Source organism: Colletes latitarsis, chromosome 3, assembly GCF_051014445.1.
Source record: "Colletes latitarsis isolate SP2378_abdomen chromosome 3, iyColLati1, whole genome shotgun sequence".
Lineage (NCBI taxonomy): Eukaryota > Metazoa > Arthropoda > Insecta > Hymenoptera > Colletidae > Colletes > Colletes latitarsis.
The window spans coordinates 39,609,136-39,631,285 of record NC_135136.1 but is presented as its reverse complement, the minus strand read 5'-3'; the positions used below and the strand labels follow the sequence as shown (position 1 = coordinate 39,631,285).

General features: G+C 45.3%; 1 protein-coding gene across 2 annotated transcripts in view; it reads right to left on the bottom strand.

Annotated features, from left to right (window-relative positions):
• The window catches only part of LOC143340202 (uncharacterized), a 350,931-nt gene that overhangs the window by 263,024 nt on the left and 65,757 nt on the right, over nucleotides 1-22,150 (bottom strand). The window contains exon 3 of one of the 2 annotated variants that reach the window (XM_076761879.1): nucleotides 19,233-19,309. The gene's annotated coding sequence lies outside the window, so the exon portion shown is untranslated. The remainder of the gene's footprint in view (nucleotides 1-19,232; nucleotides 19,310-22,150) is intronic. The other variant, XM_076761880.1, reaches the window with a different exon arrangement.

Here is a 22,150-nt window from a genome sequence, read left to right as displayed (position 1 = left end):
TTCGATACAGAATAGCTTCGATATTAATCATTTCATTTACGATTCGAAATATTGCAATCTCTGGGCCTCGAATTGCCCACAGTGGAATTTATTCGCAAATTTTTAATGTCTCGTAAGAGTCGGAATAACGAGACTCGAGCATTAAAATTGACGGGAACGCGTTGGCCCGGACTCCTCGCTAATAATGTTTCTTCGTTCCCAACTCGGGATTTCGAGTTGAAACGCTTTGGTCTGGCCTTTCGGAATTTTTAAAAACCCCGTAAAAAATTTCCATACACTCCGCGTAGGCGAATTAAAGAGGAGCAGCAGTCCCTGGTAAACAGATTTCAAGCAAGCAAGAAAATATAACGTTCGTGACCGCGCACAGACCTAAATATTTTAACAAAGCGCGTTAACGTTTAATGCCTCCTCTCGGCGCTTTAATAGACAATTATCGCGTAATTTTCGTATTTGTTGTTCAACGGTTAATCGTACGCGCGTTGATGTGTATGTAATTTCATACATTCGGTTTATTCTCTCGCTTATCGTTTAATGACGTGTTTATCAATTTCAGAGTATTAATTCGGTTTACAATTAAATGGCGAGTTACGACTTTGAACCCGAACGAGCCACCGACTCGCGTTTTAAAACGAATCGCGAAATAGTCGAATCCCTACGATCGCTTAGAATAATAATCCAAGAGTCCCGGGGAAACTCGAGCAAACAATAGACTCTATTCAGATGAGAAGGGCTGAAAGAAAAAGTCCTTGGAATCGAATATAGCTGGGTCAAGAACCGTCTTTCGAAAAGATTCTCTGAAAGAACCACCATCGATCATATTTGTGCCAAAGAAATTAAAACGATAGATGGTACTCAGGAGTAAGAAAGTATATTTTTTAAATTTCCAGTCGAGTAAATGTTTCGAGAGCTTCATTACAAATTACTAATAGATCAATTCGACTGTTTTGTTCCACTGTTAAATAGCTATCTGTATCGATAGTCGTTGTCGAGAACTCGTTGTACCAAGAATGACCTTGCTATTTTCGTGGAAGAAGATTCTGTAAAGTTGCGAGGCTTTTTTTTCTGGAACAGCGCGTTTTCGATTCGGGGAGCGTCTCGACGAGCGGCGCGTAAAACAGCCAACGAGGGTACGAGGGTAAAATTGTATTTTGCAAAGCCGACCATAAAATATGTTGCTACCCTGTCGGTGACAGCCGCGCGACAAAGTCGGGATCCGAGAACAGAGAGGCAGGGAGTTTGTTAAATTCGGTTTAACGCGGTAGGCCGGGTATCGACCGAGGGAGCAAGGCCTTGGTCTTCCCCCGAGTTTCCGTTTCTTCGTCGAGTGCCTTTGGACGGGACCCGACGTGTTCACTGGTCTCTGAAAAGAGGGTTGCAATCTCCCTGATCTCCCGAATGGTAACGATAATCATGTGAAATGGCTACGCCGGCTACGGGAGGCGAAATACGCTTGAAATATCTTTCAACTTCCGTAAGACGTACGCGCCCGGAGCGTTCCGTGAAACTTTAAGCGCGCGCGACCGTCCGTCGTATTTCCACACGCGTTTCGCCGTTTCCCGTTTCCAGTTTCCCGATGGATAAAGGAAATTAGTTCTCCCCGGGCAGCGCGAAAGGGAGACAGAAAAGAGAGTGGCCACTCTGGTCTAAGTAGACGAACCCGCCCCCGCCCCCGCGAGAATTCCATCCGCGAGGCGACTAGCGCGCGCCCGTCGTTCGACCGTCGTCCAGACGATTTTAACGAATGAATTTCTCCACGTCTGGTCTCCGTTGTTAAATGAATTACAGCGAAAATTCCCTTCCCCCGTTCGTCGTTCACGGGGGAGGGTTGGCCGTCTTCCAACGCGCTGGACCCAATCTGCTCGACAATGCCCGGCGAAATAGCGGACGAAACGTCAAAAACTGCTTTCACGGGGATACGAAACTTTCCGTACGGAGGGCAGGGTAGCATCTGACCCGGCCATCGACAAAGGAACCGTCGAAATATGACTCTGCCTCCGAAAATATTCCATTCTTCCGCGTTTTACTTTGTTTACCTTCGATCGAGGACCTAATTTTTGAACGCTGCTTTTCGCAACGAACGAATCGAACACCCCAATTTTTGAGCTCTTAAAATGTACCATACATCGTCTACCTTATGTAAGAATTCTAAAAATGCCCACATGTAATTATTGCTCGTCTATTTTTGCTTTGTTACGTTATTTAGGACGCAGCTTGAGCCACTTTCAATGAGTTTATTAATAAAACGAGTCGATATCGTATAAGCTGGCAGGATTTAGCGTCGATAGGCTGTCGAAGATAGACATCGCTTCGTCGAAAATGCATTCTAACCGATCCGCGTGGATATCGTCCGAGTTGTCAGTCGTGTCACAAAGCGTCCCGCGGAGTAAGTGACGGTATGGAGTTGCGAGGAAGTCGATCGAAAGTGAGTCGCGCGATGAACAGCCTGATAAAATTGATAGTCGCGAAACGCAGTCACCGGCAACTGGGTCGCGCCGCTTTTGTAACCCAGACACGCGAAAAAACGCGATGAAAAAGGTGAACGCCATCTTCCTTGAATTTTTCAGACGCGTCGGATTAAATTTCTGCGCTTACCGTGTAATTTCAATTTACGTTTCGAACCGTAAACCGTTGAAAATTCGCTGTAAAACAACCGCCCACGCCGGCGGTAATCTCGTACGCGTCTGCAACTCACTTATCTTCGTTCCTGATTAAACAACTTCGCCTACGAATGTACGGGGCGCTTAATAATCGCTTTAATGATCCGACCGAAGGAAGCCGCGCCCGTAACCGTAGCGGAGGTGGTAGGGACGAAGATCGCGGCATGTTTCATCGAGACTTAGAAATCAAATATTTGCACGGGGCGGCGAGAGCTTCGCCTCAGTTTACACGACGAAACTCGCGAATCCTAAATACTCAGCATTTACCGACTCGTCAACGGGAAAGGCAGGGGTCTGCGTGGGCGTAGAAGAAGCGGAGACGCAGACGCGACGCGGATGGAGAAACGAGCGAGCAGAGAGCACCGAGGGGTTTAATTTGCTGACCGTCGGTGTTTATAGAGATTCGAAAATCGCAAGCCACGCGATTATGCCGTGGCGGCCGCCGGCACGAATCAAAATAGCGCTGAATCAGCGGCCATTATCGCCCGGGCGAGCGACCGTTATTATTGCGAGTTAACTCGTCCAGGCGTTTATCGTCCGTAAGGACTTACCGCGAGTCCCTAATTGGCATTTACGCAACGATCGTGAGAATCGAAGCGACCCCGGTCCGCGCTGGCCGTGCGTTCCGTTTCGTCGGACAGCCACAGAAAGCTCGCCTAAATCGTCGGCCCATTAGTCGATTCGAACGTAATCAAACCACGGATCTATGATTCGGACCCTCCCGACCGGTGGGGCCTTCTTAGACAGCCTAAGTGACATTACTGCAACGACTCTTGCTCGTTGGCAATTCCTCTCCCAATCGATTACTTCCGCTTTTAAATTGCTCCTACCTACGAATTGAGTGGACACGCTTCGTCAGTGCGTTTTACTGAACGCTTATAAACCCGTCTTTACCTCCGATTTATACACATTGTCGCTCACGAACCTTTACCATTTCAGATCAGAGATACCTAATATTATTTTAGACTCAACATTCTTGCAGATGCACAGCTTCGAGACAGAGCATACTGTATCTTTTCCAGTCAATCTGCTCGTCCAGAACATTTGGAATCCGAATTTCTGCTCGATCGAGTCCCCGGAGCGAACCGACCGAGAAATACAAGTTTGGAAAATCTATCATACCGCGTTTATAGTTCGAGCGATCCATCACAATGCTCGAAACTTTTAACTAAGCGTTCGAGTCGATTCTTGACCTAAAAGCCGGATCCATTTCTGTCGATTCATCCCTGTCGAAGAGCCCACTCTCTAAGTTGTAAAACAAAGTACAGCCCTCCATGTATCAATATCTTTTCCACCCTCGTCAGCTTCCTTCGAAAATTTAGTAGCATCGTCTAGAGAATCTAATAACGCGAAGTGTTAGAAATTTGAGAGAACCGCCAAGATAGTTACAAAGGTTAATATTTACGGAATTATCGGAGCCAGTCGTATGGACACAGGAACGAAGAGTTTTCCATCGATAGTTTCGCTAACGAATCACACTGTTCGGCCCTTCGGCCCAGTTTTTCGACAATGAACGATGGCCCGACCAGTTATCCACGCTATTCGAATACCGGCTTACTTCCTGCAAGCTAGGAGCGTAATTGGAGGGATGTTTCGCGACGCAAGAGACTCGGGGAGTGTCTGGCGTTACGAAAATCTAATTTTAAATTGCCTCTATTTCGAACGAGACCGCTCAAAGCGCGGTCGCGGCGATTAAAGATTAACGAAACTTTATCGAGACCGATTAGAAGCCGGAAATGGTCGCGAAACTTTTATTTTAATGGAGGATCATTTTTTACGCGAATTAAAAATACAAATCTGCGCGACGAAACGTTTCCCAACGATCAAAATTTAATTCGGTCGATTAAACGACATGAATAAATTGCATCTCGTGACTAGAATGCCCGTCTATAATTAAAATTATTTTCAATTTTGGGAATAAACGATTTAAACTGTATTAAATATTTCTCGTATTGTGAGCAGTTACAGGCAATCGTTTATTCTGACAGTCTGTACCCTGCCTTATCTCGCGTTGACAGGCGTACGGTGTCGATTCTACGACGATCGAGGCATCAAAAGCCGCGGAAAAATATCTACGAGTTTACGCGTTTTACGCGCGGCCTGGATATCCTAATCTTTCTATCCGACCGGAACGCGTATATATCGATTCTCCATTTCCGAACCTGATAGCCTATAACTGGATATATTTGACTCCCATAACCCGCTGTCCTCTTCTTCGGGGCTATCTGCATTATACGCGACCCTTTCGGGCTAGTAAATGGCGCGGAAAGCTCGGGGGCTAATTTCGGAAATTAGCGGTCGCCAGAAACGCGAAACACGAGCTTCTTTCGAAGCTACATCCTCGAAACGATCGCCTCTGAAACATGCAATTCTCGAATGCAACGCCATAAGTCTACCGGAAGGCTGTCCAAGCGGAAAGAAGCAGAAGATTTCCAGAAATTTAACTTCGCACGGAATTCGAACCGACCGGTAGATCCATATCTCTTTTATACTCCATTTAACCCCCGAAGCAGATCTTTTCTTCAAAACTATTCGCAATATACAGTTTCAGAAACGTTCAAAAGGAATATGATTTTTGTTTTTATTATATAAAATTCCCTTATTAAACTGAAAGATCCTCGGTGCGTTATAAAATGATCGTGTTATATCGTAAATATATAACATAGTAAAATATATTATCGTGCGGGTTGTGAACCTACCAGCTGCGTGGTTTTAATATTGCATCAAGCTGCTGAAAATTAGATTTTACTGCGCAACTAATCAACTGTTGCACTTTCGAACATGAAAGTCGACCACGTACCGTAATATCGCGCCGACGTTCGAAACGCGCGCGATAAATTACGTTATTTCGTTAATTTCAACTATTTACGAACAGTGACCGAGGTTCGGGCAGCGGTTTAAATTGGGCCAATCTTATTCTATAACGGCACCGTCGCGGATGGGGGACACCTGTTGTAAACGTGTGGGAAGCTCAAATGTCTTGAAAATAATAAAAAAATAGCTATAAAAATAGATACCATAGAAAATAGTTAACCCCTTGACTTACGATTTAATTCCAAATAATTTTCCAAACGTATACTATTTAATTTTGTTTAAATTTAAAAGGAATGGACACGATAAAAATAGATTTGCTTTACGAATACCCGGTGAACGTAAAAATGTGTTGATTTTAATTTATAAGGCTTGATGACGAGTCAGACACGTTATTGTATGGGTTTAATAATAATAATAACTTCTGGAAAATGTCTCAAATAGAATTCAAAGGAAGATATCAAAGGTACGCGTCACTAGTCGAAGTAAATACTGAAAAAGCGTGGCGTCCCCGTTCCGGAAGTTCCGTTAAAGCGAATCTGTCCCGATCGGTTTTTTTTTTTTTTTCAAAAATGTCCATTGAAAGGAACGCCCAGTCAAACGAATGATCAAAGACGAATTTCCGGAGCCGGTCCCTTTGAGAACGTCAACGATGGACTCGCGGAGCCTAATATTCCAAATGGCTGTCGCCGTAGCGAGGGAAATATCAGAAGTTGGCGCGAGAAACTCCGCGATAAGGAGAGTACGCGAGCCCCCGGAGAACTCGTTTGTACGGGGCCAACTTTGCGAAACCTCTCGTCCCCCCTCTCAGCTTCGATTTCCGAAACGGTGACAGCTCTTGGGAGTGGAAGTACTTAAGTAATCTGCGTATCGATGATGGCTCGATGTCTGCATCCAACTGCCGGGGCCCTTCTGTGTACCGGGTGTATCGATTCTCCGTCTCTGCACTGGTTGTATCTGTCTGTGCCATTTACCCTTCGTAACGTCGTAATAACTGCTGCTTTGGGCTCGCGTGGCCGATAAGAGAGATACGCGCGTAAATACGCGGATGCTTCAGCGATAAATAGACGGATAGATAGTGTGCAGGGAGCACGAAACTTTTCTATGGGGCTAAGGGATGGGTCACTAATCCTTTCGATGAGTGAATAAAATAAAATTAAATTCTTGAATAAGTTATTATTGGCCTCTAATTGTCCACGAAGAAGATACTTGGAAGCATACCCACAGTTTGTCGTAGAATTTATCTTTATTTTTAGCTGCTCGATGAAAAGGAAGATTCATAGGAATGATCGTCTTGGGGTCAGTTTTACTTTTGCAAATGACACCGAAACAGGGGTATAGATTGGAGGGTGAAGTAGAGTAATCGCGAACGGGGCTCCAGATCGGTAATAGGCGGGTTTGCACTGGCTGCATAATGACTGGAACGACTGGCGCGAGCTGAATATCGCCACTCTACGCCGCCGTATATGTTTATGGGACAATCGATGATGTATTAACGTCATAGACGAGCGTCCGTCGACGGACAGCCGGACGGACCGATCGCACCAATTGCACTCGAACAGTTCGACCGGACTTGATGCGCTCATCAATGCCCCGATGATCTATCTTGTTATTATCCCATTGTGAAAAATGTGCCGTCCTATGAACGCTCGCTCGATCAGCTTTAATGCATACGACGAGGGGCCAAGAGGGGGGGTCAGCCTCGTGAAATATTGCAACGCGAGCGATACGTTTCGAGGTCCGCGGTATAATTGAACGATCCTCTTCCGGACTCTGCCTCCGGGCTACCAGCCACGTCGAGAACAAATTAACTCTCGATTTTTGTTTAATTTCGCCGCCGCGAAACCGGATTAGGAAATACGTATAACGCGTTAGAACCCGGCGGTGATTATTCTCGACGAATATACAGGGTGTTCGGCTACCCCTGGGAAAAATTTTAATGCGAGATTCTAGAGGCCAAAATAAGACGAAAATCAAGACTGCTAATTTGTTGACGGAGATTTCGTTAAAAAGTTATTAACGTTTAAAGTTCCGACCGTACTGAATTTTTTTCTAGAAAGTGGAAAGGATTTCGGGGGTAGGTCTATTCATAAAAAATTATTGTAATTGACCCCCGCAACGGAAAATATTTTTTTTAGAACGATTTGAAATTTTTTAATTTTGTCGAAATATTTCACACCTCGAATTTTTTTCTAGGAAATCAGTAGGATTTCGGCGATATGACTCTTCACCAAAAATGATTGTAATTGACACCTACAGCCAAAAATATTTTTTTTTTTTGAAAGATTTGAAATTTTTTTTTTCGTCGAAAAATTTCACACCTACACGAATTTTTTTCTAGGAAATGAGTAGGATTTCGGCGATATGACTCTTCACCAAAAATGATTGTAATTGACACCTACAGATAAAAATATTTTTTTTAGAACGATTCGAAATTTTTTTTTTTCGGCGAAAAATTTCACACCTATTTGAATTTTTTTCTCGAAAGTGAATAGGATTTTGGGGGTATGTCTATTCACCAAAAATGATTGTAATTGACTCCTACAACTAAAAATATTTTTTTTAGAACGATTTGAAATTTTTTTATTTCGCCGAAAAATTTCACACCTATTTGAATTTTTTTCTCGAAAGTGAATAGGATTTTTGGGGTATGTCTCTTCACCAAAAATGATTGTAATTGACCCCCGCAACGGAAAATATTTTTTTTAGAACGATTTGAAATTTTTTAATTTTGTCGAAATATTTCACACCTCGAGTTTTTTTCTAGGAAATGAGTAGGATTTTGGGGGTATGTCTCTTCACCAAAAATGATTGTAATTGACCCCTACAGCCAAAAATATTTTTTTTAGAACGATTTGAAATTTTTTTATTTCGCCGAAAAATTTCACACCAATTTGAATTTTTTTCTCGAAAGTGAATAGGATTTTGGGGGTATGTCTCTTCACCAAAAATGCTTATAATTGACCCCTGCAACCAAAAATAATTTTTCCACAACGATTTGAAATTTTTGAATTTAATTGTTAATAACTTTTTAACGGAGCCTCCATCAACAAGTTTGTATTCTTGATTTTCGTCTTATTTTGGCCTCTAGAATCCCCCATTAAAATTTTCCCCAGGGGTGGTCGAACGCTGACATTTATTTCGTAGGTATTTTTAATTTTTTTTTTAATAAAAAATGTCTTGGAGTTTGACAGTTCAGTTTCAAAGGAAAACTGCTTATCCGTTGTTCCGGTCGAGTCATACGGTATTCTCTTTTGGACCCTCGCGGCAACTAAAGTTTCAAATTAACCTTAGACTCTCCCCGTGGCTCGATCTGCATAAAATGAAATCGGAACGAAGAGCAGCCGGAGAACCGATTAAAATTTTCTTCGTTCATTTTACAAGGTTTAATCCTCTTCGACTGCTATCGGTGACTCCGGTGGCGGAGAAAAAAATTCCCCTCTCTCGCGTTAGCTGGTTATTACCGATGCATAAAACGCGGGATTTACTGTTATTACAGCGGGGCAAATATTTGAATATTTCCTAGTCGAGATGAAAACGCGGCCACAGCTCCGCGATTCCGATTGTTTGCCGAGGAAGAATCAACTAAAAATCCCGTTGATACCGCGGAATCTGCATAATGCCTCCGCACATTCTACGAGTCGGCGACCTATCGCCTGGAAACGTAATTTATATTTTTCCACGCCACGGTTTCGAACTGATATATCGACGCGAATTCTGCAACCCGGGGCGTTTTAATCCCCTGGTTCCTTCCTTTCGTCAGCGTTACGAAATTCCAAATTTATTCACTAATCTGACAGATGGATTGTACATTTAAAGACACTGCTTAACCAAGTATACTCGAGCATATGTAATAAAAATTTCAACCCTTGTTCAAGCCTTCCAAATTTTACTGAAATCGAAGATCAGTATTACCATTGTCCTTATCGAAGCGAGGGGGCTCGAATATCCCGACAAGCGAGTATCTGCGGCTCGAAATCAATTCCACGAACACGAATGAGGGTTACTTCACGGAACAGGAATAGCTGATTAGGCTAGACACAGTTGTAAGTACAATCTAACTGCGAGTAAAGTGCAGTTTGCCGCGAACCAGCCAAGTTCCATCGCGGCGAATCGTAGTTCCCCGAAAGCTCGAAACGCGTTTTTCACCCCCGGTCGGTGCCAATAATCCGACCAACGTTTTTCCCCGTTCTATTGTTCGCGATTAACGTGATCAACGCGAGGCTGGGTCCGTGGCAGACTCCTCGATACGGTTTCCTTCCCAAGATTTCCCCTCGAGCCGGGAAAGTTTCGAATTGACCCTGGGTCGGTTTCGCCCGTAGCCGCCCCCGCGCGACTTCCACTCGAGACTCGATCCGCATCAAATAAACTCTAAATAGAGAAGACGGGGACCACTGTGGCGGGAGATCGAGGAGCAGAAATGCTGCGCGAGAGGAAGAGGGTGGGCGGGGGTTGGCGAACTACGGGGGGGAGGGCAGAGGGTATAACGGTTTCCGTTGCGGGCTGAATTTCTCCATTAGCCAGGCTGTATCTGTGCGGGCATGTGCGGTTCTCCACCCCCCCGTCGGCGTGCATGCACGTCTGCGTGTATTCTGCAAATACGTGATGGCGCGCGCACACGCGGCCTCAGACACCCGCAAAGATGAACGAGGACACAAATCACCGACGCAGAGTGGGATAACATCGGTAGGTGGTTCCTCTCTCCCAGACACGTGCGTAATTGAATCGGTCATATTTCGAGCCCCGGAGATTCAGTGCGTACCTTGCGCGTGATGTATGCTACCACCAGGAACCTGCCCCGGAACTAAGATACTCCTTTTTACTGGGACGATAAGCCAACCGTTGTCTACGTTGCAATTTCACCGGCGCTAGTCCCTGTAACGATCAAATCCCTATCTCTACGATTTCTTTCCCCGAAACTAATCTTCAGACCTCTCAAAATTACCTCTTTATATCTTGGAGCTCTAAATCACGATAAATATGGAACCAAAATTCACTGTACACTGTAACTCCCAAGCTGGAAACGCAAGTTGGATTACCATTGCCAATATGCATGTATTTGATTGGTTTAGTTTAGATTTCCAGTACCCCCAACGTGTAAGTATGGCGCAATAACGAAAGACGATTAGACACAGTTCGCGAGCGAAGTTTAACGTTTCCCGCCACGCGCGTAATCGATACGTCACGTGACCGCAACGGGGGAATGGTCGTTCGATACAACTAAAGAGAAACTACGCTGGAAGGAAAGAAACGCTCGCGCAAGTGTACCACTGGCATCAGTCAAGTCTTTAACAAGGTCTGGCACGTGGGGCTTCTATATAAACTCGAGAATTTACTCCTCAGACAACCCTTCCTTCTAATTAAATTCTACCTTCAGGAAAGATATTTTCGAGTCAAGTGCAACATTACAAGCTCCAAATAAGGTGAAATCAACTCTGCAGTGGCTCGAGGTAGCGTCTTGGGGCGCTACTTACTTTTAATATACACCACTGACACACTAACCGCCTCCAACGACGCTGTAGCGACCTTTATCGGTAACACGGCCACTATAGTTGGTGATAATGCTACGAAATCGAGTATAGGATTAACGAAACTGCTTGATCAACAATTCTTGTAAACGAAAAATCTATATCGAGATGAAAGAGTAATTTGGGAAAGCTTTACACGATTCAACTTTGGGGACGCTTTAGGTTAACTGAAATAAACTTAATAGAGATACAGAGTTTATAAAAATATTCTGATTGCGGATTGGAAGACTCGATTCAAGTTATGTTCGACCACTCGGGGGAATACGACGCTAAAGAATCGCCGTCATTTTCTAGGAATATTCGTTCCCGAAAATATTGGGACGTCACGGATGTTTCTCCGGATGTCTAGCGATTAATAAAAAGTCCCTGTAGCAGGCATGCCTCATCCATTCTTCCGAAAGGTTCTCTTGCGAACGCGCGCGCATAGGCCCTACGTTCTTATAAATTCTGGTAGACAGCAACCCGGAGCGTCGCCCCTCAACCCCCGTGTTCACCCAGCCCTTCCATAAGTCGATATTCCCTCAGGAAAGACCGGGTCGCCTTTCCGATTTCTCAGGCACCTTACCCGAGAGACCGTGCAACGGCTGAGTCGACGCAAAATCGATACAGATTTCGATCCAAAACTCCGCAAAACGCATTTCACGTTGCATAAAAATCCTACCCTCGGCCTCGGGGAAAATATTCCACGGAAAGTCTCGTTTAACTTCGCCGCCAGACACGAAAGCTGCGTTGCTCCACTTTCTATTAGCTTGAAAAATTACGAATGGACGTTCAAAAGACTCAAGCGCAATTATACAGGGTGTTCGGCCATGGGAAAAATTTTAAAAGGATTCTGGAGGCCCAAATAAGACGAAAATCAAGAATACCAATTTGTTGATGGAGGCTTCGTTAAAAAGTTATTGACAATTAAATTAAAAAATTTCAAATCGTTCTGCAAAAATTATTTTCGGTTGCGGGGGTCAATTACAATCGTTTTTGGTGAATACACATACTTCCGAAATCCTACCCACTTTCGAGAAAAAAATTCGAGTAAGTGCTGAAAGTTTTGGGTGAAAAAAAAGACTTTCGAATCGTCATGGAAAAATTATTTTTAGTTGCAGGGGTCAATTGCAAGCATTTTTGGTCAATAGACATACCCCCGAAATCCTACTCAGTTTCGAGAAAAAAATTCCTCACTGAAAATATAATTTCTGGCCAGAAATGTTTGCCCAAAATTTGATGCGAATCTTTAAAACGTCATAACTCCTGAACGGATTGGACGATTTTAATGTTTAAAAAAGCAAACTACACGTATTTCGATGGAGAATATGTAGAAATCGTAAAAATATTCGAAAAGTTGGTCCTTGACCCCGAAAAATGAGAAAAACCTCATAAAAATGGTCCAATTTTCAAACAGCCATAACTCCTACAATAATGAATATATTTCAATGAAACTTTTTTCTGAAGTAGAGCCCATGGGTACCTACAAAGAAGTATTAGACAACTTTTCTGTAGGACGTCAAACAAAATTGCTAAGACTGAAAAACGAATTTTTAAGGAAAATCAACAGGGCGTAGGTGCCTAAATTTTTCGGCGAAAAAAAAAAATTTTAAATCGTTCTAAAAAAATTAGTTTTAGCTAGGAGGGTCAATTACAATCATTTTTGGTGAACAAACATACCCTCGAATTCCTAACCAGTTTCGAGAAAAAAATTGGAGTAGGTTGACAAATTTTTCGACAAAATTAAAAAATTTCAAATCGTTCTAAAAAAATTATTTTTGGTTCCGGGGGTCAATTACTATTATTTTTAGTCAACAGACATACCCCCGAAATCTTGCGCATTTTCGAGAAAAAAATTCATTACGGTCGGAACTTTAAACGTTAATAACTGTTTAACGAAGCCTTCATCAACAAATTGGTATTCCTGATTTTCGTCTTATTTTGGCCTCTAGAATCCCCCATTAAAATTTTTCCCAGCATGGTCGAACACTCTGTATAACACGAATTCAGAATCCGTGGAATAGAAAATTGTGTCTTAAGCAAATAAATATTTTATTCACGAAGCGTGGCTCGAATCGCGACAGTTTGACCGCCACTAAACTATATTAAAACGCACGGTGCAAAAAAGGGAAATAGAATAGCCTTGCTTTCCGGTTTACGGTACCATCTGAAATGAAAATATTTTCATCGTAAAACGTCGGTGCCGCGAAGCCGTGCAACTTTCGCAGAAAACGCGTACCGTAATACCGAAACCAGAGGGAATGTTTCAGGTGATAAAGTTAGGCGAAACTCTCTCCGTTCGACAGTGTACGTGCACGGTCGCGATCCCTTTGAAATTGATGTCTCTTTCTTCGCGTAGTCGCCAAAAGGAAAGATATCGTTGCTCGAACGTTCCGCCGGCGCACGCTAAATGATTTTTCCTTCTTCGCTGACAACGGCGGGAACGTGACGATCCACGCCGTTGTGCGCGATAGTTCAAAGGCGGAATCGTTTAAATAACTCGCTGGGAAAATCTCTCGATTCACAGCGGCCGTTTCACGCGCGAAAACGCTCCAGCCGTTCCGTGCCGTTTATTTTACAAATGCGAGCCACGCGAAAAGTTCGGATATTTCGATGGTCGACGCAGCGCAACGTTTGCTTAGTTCAAGGGTCGATTCGAGCGCCGGGTGAAACACGACTGGGGGGATGGGAGATATTCAAACCTCGAACAATCTTTCGCGATCACTATCCACGTTACGATATCGCTTCTTAGTTGGTAGGCAATCGTCTCTTAGTCTGGACTCCGAGCGGGTGGCAGCTGCGTAATTAAAAACTCATTTGCGCTGCTCGTTTTAGTTCGACCCAGGGGGTCCACAGATGGACATCGCAAGGTTCAGTGTCCCCCTAGTAGACTCGCCATTTTTAAATCAGTCTCAAAGTAGTCGAAATGAGGTAATCGAAAGAGGGTTGATAAAAAAAACGATATATTTAACAACAGAAGCGCGTAGTTTTTCCTTCCATATGAAATGGTTAAAAACTGTTTGCAGGAGAGTGGTCGTCGGGGGAGGGTGGAAATATCGAGGTGATTCGCGCGAAGGGCGCGAGAGGGCCAGGCATTTTTGAAAGGTTCGCGTGACCAGGTTGGTCGATGGGGTGGCGCCGAGTCGTAGGTGGAGGAAGAAGAAGGAAGATCGTCGGAGGAAGCCGGAGCGTGGGTTGAAAAGAGAGGGAGCCAGAGGCCGAGAAAGAGAAAGGGTGCGTGGGAGGGTTGGTAGGTGGTCGACGTTGGTTCTGGGGCCGCAGAGAGAGCGTGCAGGGGAAGGCTCGCGGATCGATTCAGCCGCTCGAGTCGAGTTGAGACTATGCTTCGGGGCTGTACCGTGCTATGTGGCCCTCTCCTACGTATGCGCCGTATCTTCTCTGCCCCGAAGTCGCCTCTTTCTCGCGTGACCGTGTCTACTCTTCGGCTACGTGCGCGATACCGCGCGGAGACGTGTGTACACACCGGCGCCGAAAGAGCAACGAGAGTTAGGATTATTGGACGGGACGGGACAACGAAGCGGGACCGTCGAGAATTTGGAATTTTAATTCCTAACCACCCCTACGGTCGCCACGCTCCGCGCGGGAAACCATCGATCGAACCGTTCAAGACAACCGTTTCTGCGTTTACCAATACCGCAGGATTACGCCAGAGATTTCTATTCTCCGGGTCGATTCTTAAATATTTCGTAAAACGCAAATTTTCCCCCCCCAAGTTCACGAAGAGCTGCGTATCACGCAACTGCTGGTATCATTGATCTCGCGTCAGTCTTCCAATCAGGGTTCCATAGCGAATCCGGGCACTACAACAGCGTTAATGCACATTTCTGATACTGTCGTCCGTGCTTTTGACTCGTGTCGTGTTGCACGCATTACTTCGTCGGGCTTCGTATAAGCGTTCGACAGGATTGATCGCGATCTGGCGATCGGCGAGTTACGTAGCCACGACATCGCGCTAAGTGCTACAACTTTCCTGCATGGTTTCGAACAAATGCCACGACATATAATGATGTAATAATGGTAGGATCGTTTTGAATCCAGAAACGTGAAACTTGTTTTAGACGCAGCCTCCTAGGTTGAAAGTCTCATTCGCTCCTTTTGGCTCTCTTCTATAAAACGCAATATTTCTCGTGCTTGTATCTGTTTTTGTTCTTCGATACTAGGAACAAAGTGGTTAAATAAATGAAATAAAAGATTCGTTGCTCGCAGCGACGGGGGACTTTCAACAGTCTGCGGTCGTACGTCTGATCTCGTCTGTGCTCGCCGGCGGGGTTTGTTCGGCCAACAGAAACCCCTTTCAAGCTTTGTATTATTACATTCTTTCACCGTATTACCATTCTTATTATCGTCGTTACAATGTTCCACGGATTGTCCTACGCTTTTTTGGCTCGATTTTCAAACTGATAGTCGGACTTGGATTCCTACCGCTACATATGGATGAACGGAATTAGCATCTTCCCTTCTAAGATTGTCGTTCGTTCACCTTTCGAGTCTCGTTCATCTTTAAATATATAGAATCGAGTGTGTCGATACCAAAGATAAACCCTTATATTTGGGTCGATTTGAATGCGAGAGAAATCGAAGGACGCGTCGAGCATCGACCCGATACGTAGCCGGGGGTAGGTATGAGAACAGACAGGGGCGGAGCCATAAAAAATCCTATTCTTCGGATTCGATTGGATTTAATCGGGTTTAATTGAGTTCCATCGGAGTCCAATTGGTTGCGTTTAACTTTTTAAATCGGGGCTGGTCGCCTAACACCGTCCCCGCTGTATGGTTCCGCGATCTTACGCCGCTTCCGGTCCGACGGAATTGATTGGAAAAGCACGTCGGTGTAAGTTCGCCGGTGTGTTCGAATCCGTGACCGTTTTTAGCGAAGGGGGGGAATAAAACGAAGGGAGCCGCGACCGTGAACATTTATTCGAGAGGAGGATCGGGGGGACGACGAGAGAAAAAAAAAAAGAACAAAGACAGAAGGGGCGAAGCGGGGGAGACGGTGAAAAATCTCGCTCTTCGGCTTTTATGGAGCTTAATTCGACGCCATTAAGTTTTAATTGGCCGCGTTTAATCGATCCGCCGTTTTAATGTTCCCTGTAACCGTTCCGAAATATATAACGGCACCGCGGCAAACCATAAACCCATATATCGTATGAATAACAATCGCCGGGGTCTCGATTTCACCGGTTTCAATTTGTATTCGCGTAAAAGCGATACGAAACTGCATCGACGTCCGGCCAGGTTTCCGTCCGCTGCCCGATTTTTCGTTCCGAGCCGTCCTCGAAATTGGTCGGAATATGCACCGCTGGGGCTAATAATTCCACGTTATTTAACGAACCCTTATTTAACGCGTTGAGTGCAAAATTCGCAAGTCCACGACTTCGAAATTGCTGGGAATGATTGCAAATCGTACGACGGAAGGTCGCGGTTTCGATTTTCGTAGACGTCGGTGGCGTTTCGAAGCAAGTGAAATCCCAGGGTGCCCGGGGGAGGCGCGAGTCTGCAGAAATCGACTCGACCTCCGGTGTGTCTGCGTTTGCAGCGGTGCACGATGGGGCGAAACGCGAACAACAGAGGCGAGACAGGACCGCGGAGACGATTTCTAACGCGAGGAGATCGCGAGAGGACGGGGTATGGTGCGCGCTCGACGGGACGAAGAGAAACGACGGCGTGGTATAAAGAGACGAGAGAGAGACAGAGGGACACGGGACAGGGTGAAACAGAGGCACGATCTCTCGCCTCCGTAAGCGCTTCTGTCAACTGTATGTTCGCCGGTGGCCCCGAGGTGCATCCGCATTGCTCACGCGCTGCAGGGCCCCTTCATGCCTCGCGTCGTAGACTGTGTGTTCGCGGTACATGCCGTTTGTCACCATTCAAGACGCTCGGCGCCGAATGCCGTGCGAGCCTCGCCTCTGCGCCGGCCAGGATTCTCTCCAGTCTCTCGGAGAACAACAACACCAGACGCGAAACGACATCGTCGATCGCCCAAACGCGGTTCAACGACCGCAAACCGCGTTTCGTTGCCCCAGAGAATTGCGTTTCCGCGGCCAGAAGGCGATTAAACGCGCGCCCGGTCCCGATTTTTCAGGACTCCCGGATAACTGAATAGTCGTTACCCCGCGATTCTGGCACGATTACACATCTCTTTGTTGAAACCCTTTCGAGCCTAGAGAATGTTTCCTTTGGATGAATATATGTTTAGATGAGGTATATGTGACAGTAATTATTAATTAATTTGTGGAAAGAATCCTGGACCTGCTAATGGGACTCGTCAGTAAGGCAACTCTAACAAGCCTTGTTTCGGAATTTTTTTCCCGAAAATGCGTAGGATTTCGAGGATATGTCTATTCAACAAAAGTGATTGTAATTGACCCCCCTAGCTAAAAATAATTTTTTTAGAACGATTTGAAATTTTTTTTTTTTTGCTGAAAAATTTCACGACCTACTCGAATTTTTTTCTCGAAAATGGGTAGGATATCGGGGGTATATCTATACAACAAAACTGATTGTAATTGATCCCCCTAGCTAAAAATAATTTTTCCAGAACGATTTGAAATTTTTTTTTCGCCGAAACCTTTCAGGGTAACAGACAGTTATGGTCAGACACAATATTTTCAGTAATGAATTTTTTCCTCGAAAGCGAGTAGGATTTCGAGGGTATATGTATCGATAAAAAATGATTGTAATCGACCCTCCTAGCTAAAAACAATTTTTTTAGAACGATTTGAAATTTTTTAATTTCATCAAAAATTTGTCCACCTCCTTTTGCCAGTGCAAGAAAAAGTCTATCCGTTCTCTAATCTTGTATACCCATACGAATGGCTGCAAATGATTATCCCTCGAGATCGATGTACCGTGAAGTCCGAAAATAAACTATTTAAAAACAGTGGCAGTTGGCGCTCTGTCCCGAGGACATGGTCTAAAGCGCGAGGAGACAAAGGGTGTATCGTTGATCCAATAGTGTCCTTCTGGCCAGCAATCTGCGCGACTGCGCGGTATCTTTCGAAATCAACGAGATTATCCTTTAACGGGACCCGGTGTTCGGCCATCTGCTCGTCGTCCTGGCCCACTCGTTCGATCCCGTCGGTTAATCGTCGGTCCAGGTTTGCAATGTTGCGGATTATTAGCGACACGCGAGACCGTTAATACCGTTATCGCGATAATTATCGTTCCGATCGTCGAAGTGATTCGCTTCCACGGGCAAAAATTCTCTCGCGCCGCGTTTGAAGTAATTTCAGTCCGAGGACCGGGTACGTAGTTTCGATAATTAAAATTTCCCATGCGCCGTTTGACCGATCGCTCGTGATAATCGAATTTCTGCGCGCGGCACGATTTACATCGGGTCCCCCGCTCGTTGATATTCCGACCGGCCGACCGTCGAACGACGTTGCTCCTGATAATGCGACGCCCTGAAAAATCTAGTTACGAAGAATAACGCGGCGGCCCCGGAATCGCTGATCATTTCGCCCGACTCCTCCGTTCGCTGTATCTTTCGCGATTCACATCCATCGATCGATAAACGCCCCCACCGCGAATATAAATGCAGAAAACAGATTCTCAAAGTCTTCGAAAGCTTTGCTCTGCAGTTATTCTTTTTTTAAAGAGTCAGGATCGCTGTGACTTTGTATAGGAGCGTTAAATAGTATTTAAGCAAGGCGTTCGCAGCAAATTGGATGCTGGGAGCTCGGCGGATCCAAACTGTATGCTTTGAATTTGTGTCTGCGCCTTTGTTTATCAATATTCTATTAATGTCCCGTGTCTGGGTGGCTCCTGAAAGGACAATATCCGTAGGAAGCGTGCATCTGTCACGGTTACGGCGCGGCAAGACCGCACGAGGACCAGGGAACACGTCCGTCATATGCAATAACGTATAAGATAATGCAAGCTTTATGGTCGCACGTATCTCCTGATTGCTGGAGCCCGCCTCGCGAACCTGAATCGTGATTTCCGCGATAACGCGACAGCGTGTCCGTGCCCCGGCGAACGCTTCGACGCAGACGGGACATTTTTCCCCCTAAATCAAACTAAACGGTTACCCGCGAACGCGAAAATGGCTGTTCGGAACTTTATACCGAGAGTAACTCCTGCAAGAAGGTTCGTGCGTGTTTGGAAAATGATATAAAATAATCAAAGCACCCCACTGTTTTCCATGTTTTCTGACATCGTTTAGAAATGATCGATTTGGTAATCGTTGCATGGAGAACACGTGGTTTCTCGAAAAAAACAGAGACTGTGGGCGTACCTGTCTCGCGATGCAGCGATTTGGGAAGCGTGGATCGGCGGTCTGGTGTCCCTGGCGTCCCGGAAGCCGCAACTACACTGGAACAAAAACATCACAAGGTCCACGTGAAAAGAAAGAAAAATGGCAGCGCGGGGATCCGCCCGACCGGAAACAACGCGCCGCGGGCAATAACGAAACGTTAAAAAGCGACGATCCCCGACGACGTGGTACGTGTACGCGTCTGCTCGACAAAGTTAATAAATGTTAACGTTGGCGCAACAGTTTTGAATGGGCCTGAACGCTCTTTTATGTTACTGCGGCTTTGTGCGGGGTGTCGTTTTGTCGCGCGGCCTCGCATTCACCGTAGTAACAAGCCATAAGCAGTCGACTAAACTAGCCCTATTGAGATACTTGAAAAGTAATCTAGCAGGGATTGACCCTGTTGCTCGCTTGCTATTTGTAAGCCGGTTTTTCAATGGGCGTGCACGCATTCCTCTAACGCGCGTTGCGAGCTCTTTCGTGGGAACGTTTCGGATTAGATTACAGTTTCTATTTTTTTATCCAATCACTCGCGCTGTATTTAAATCTCATATAATCCTTATATCATTTCCAGACACTACGATGTTATCTAACTTTGTGGATCGACGCGGAAATCTTCGACGCAACTATAAACAGAAGTACAACTCGAAGGCGCGCGTGGAAGCGGTAATGGAGGGGAACGGTGTTCGCCAACTTCTATTAGGAAATGACGCTGGAGGAAGATTTATACGAAAACAAAGTACAAGAAGTAGTAGCATCAATCTTAATAACAGTTCTTCCAACGGAGTTGCCGTGTCATCGTTCTACATCGCTGCGAGTGGTCGGTAAACTACTCCATAATACAACGTCGAACTTCCAGCGATGGGATGAAATACCTATTAAAATTCAGCACGGCGAAAGAAGTGTGTTTCGCGTACTGGTAAACACGTTACGTAAACATGCGAATGAAACTGGGAACGTACGAAATTCTTATTACGATCGTCGTGCTGTGAATATTTTTAAAATAACAAAACACGCCAAAGAATTACTCCAATCGTAGAATTTAATATTGCATTTAAAGAGAGTTCGAACGATACTTGGTAGTAGCATTCGCAACGCGACAGAGGCCGTCGGTTTTTGTCGATGGAGGAAGAATAACGATGGCGTTTTGGCACGCGCGAGGCAAACAACAAGGTACAACAAAAAGGTAATCGCGTTATCCCCGGTATAGTGTTCGATTACAACGATTACGATGCCGCGCTCGAGTACGCGCGTAACCATGAATAATGCAAAAGACAAAGAACGACGTGATGCATGATCGGTCAAGTAGCATGCTAAACGGAATGCGAACGAGGAGCAAGCAGGAAGTGTATAACAATGGCGGACCGCCGACACGCGGCTGCGAGTACTGCGATTCGACGTGCAGTTTGATTTAGCATACAATACTCGAGTGTACGTAACCTTTTCGCAGCTTCGAACGGGGCATCGAAGTTTACTAGCTGTCGACAGAAACCATTCTGAACGCGTCAACCCCGTTGTTTCTATTTCGATCCTCGAGTTAAGGCGCTACAGAACTGGGGTACCAAGATGGCCGCGATACGAAAGGAAATCTCGTCCTTATTCGTTTCGATCATGGAGTAAATAACAATCCATTTTTGGAGCAGATGTGTTCAGATTTATAGAGACGAAAGCAAGTTTTGCTAGGCCCCTAAAGATGAATCTGCCTAGCAATTATTTACTGATTATGGTGTAAATAACAATCCATTTTTGGAGCAGACGTGTTCAGATTTATAGAGATGAAAGCAAAGTTTGTTTCGTACAAGTTTACTAGTCTCCTAAAGGTGAAACTGACCAGCAATTAATATTGAAAGTGTTGATTTGGATTTCGCGTTGATGGTGAATGTTGGAATCGAGAGTTTGGGTGTAGAGGAGAGGCGATTATGCAGCATTCGCGATCGGAAAGACGGGGCGAGACCGCGCGAATCCGTGAAACGAAGTTCACCGAGCCGAAAGGGTACACAAATCCGCAGCCCCCAACCCTTTACCGTAGATCCATTCTTCGCGGAACCGTCGTCTTGGCGTTTCTCTGACTGAACGAGCAGCGAATTTCGCCAGAGATACGTTTAACGCGTCCCCTAATGGCTCGTTACTATCAATGCCGCCGCAATCCGTATCGGAGACCAACTTGCCTGCCGCGTTTCCCTCATTGTGCCATCGGTAATGCGTTCTCTACCTCCGGTCCCAAGCTCAAACGAGGCCTCAACCTCTGCGCCTCGATAAGGATGACGGTTGCACCGGAGACAGAATCGGAAGCCTAATAGCGCGTACGAACAATGGACGCGCGTCGTCATCAGTGCGACTATTGCGGAAAGTAAATTGCTGCGTCGAACGAGCGTCTTTGTCGATCGAAGATCAGAGAGCTCTGCTCCCACCGCGACTAATTGGACACCTGCTCCGCTTACGATTCTTCGCGTTCGAGTTATTTTTAAATTTAATTTCACGGGGGACTCTGTTCCCTGAATTTTCGAATCGTTCAAAGTTGGCAAAGTGGAATCACTACAGTTTTATTTACGATCTTAGTAAACATTTTTCGGGGGCTATAAAGGGGCTATGTTTCTTGGTAATTCACGCAACCTCTTCATTCGCGAGAGTATAGTTGACTCACTTTATACTGCACAGAACGTTTGCTGCGGAAGCTTCTTAGAAGATTCTTAGAATAATATTCTCACTTCGTTTAACGAGAAACCAACAGACTGAACTGGCGCACCTACCGGTTAATTTCTCGTTTCGCTGACTCAAACTGCGCATGCCGGACGAGGAATTCTTTAAACGAGCTTCGTTCTACGCTCAAAGAGGAAAGAATGCCGGACCGTCTCTCAATATCCGTCAAACTCGACGATCTACAGTATAAAGTTCCCCAC